The sequence below is a fragment of the Pseudophryne corroboree genome, chromosome 12, assembly GCF_028390025.1.
Source record: "Pseudophryne corroboree isolate aPseCor3 chromosome 12, aPseCor3.hap2, whole genome shotgun sequence".
Classification (NCBI taxonomy): Eukaryota; Metazoa; Chordata; class Amphibia; order Anura; family Myobatrachidae; genus Pseudophryne; species Pseudophryne corroboree.
In genome coordinates, this window is record NC_086455.1 from 5095636 (window position 1) to 5096528 (window position 893).

Below are 893 nucleotides of genomic sequence, written 5' to 3' on the forward strand. Positions count from 1 at the left end.
GTGCTGAACTAGTCACATGATAAGAAAGCTGTTTCTTCACAGGTAATGGCAATAATAAATGAAGAGGGAAGTCCTGAAACAGAGCATTGTGTCCCTAGTGGGGCGGCCATGTTGGAGGGTCTGCATTCATAGGCTTGTCATACTGTCCCTATAATCCGGAGCGCCAGTAATTTACACAGGTTCTGTGGCTGGCTACATTCATGCCTGCATTCACCCGGCTTCACTCAGCCATAGAAGATGTATATCATGGGTATCCCGGATTAACCGCTTAACTGGACATTTCCCTTTTTTTTTTTGCTTTTTTTTTTTTTTAAACCGCCCCGAAAATGTATTTTTTATTACAGAATTAGGTGAAGCTGCAGCTGTGTTTCTTTTGTTATGGCGGCGGGAGCGGTGATGCTGGGCTGCCTGCTGACGTAGGGGAAGAAGGGAAGGCTGGGCTGCACACGGTGATTGGGACAGGGAAGGAATGAGGGAGGGTTTCCGCAGGGCTGCCCGGTCACTATAGCTAGCAGTGATCGGGATACACTGGTGGCAGAGCCGCAGCGTTTGCAGGTGGGCTGGCAGGTCCCTCTGAGTGGTGACATCAGATGCGACCATGCCAGGGAAGCGGCTATAGTATGGTAACCCTAGTAATTCAGTACTTTATGATAATTTCATGTTAATAAAATTCAACCATTTGTCCTCTACTTTTCCTTCTTATCATTGGCCCTCATTCCGAGTTGATCGCTCGCGGCCGTTTATCGCAGCGTAGCGATCAGGCTAAAAATCAGCATTTCTGCGCATGCATATGGTACGCAGCGCGCACGCGCGAAGTACTTTCACACAAAACTATGCAGTTTCACACAAGCTCGAGCGACGCTTTTCAGTCGCTCGACTGTTCATAGTGTGAT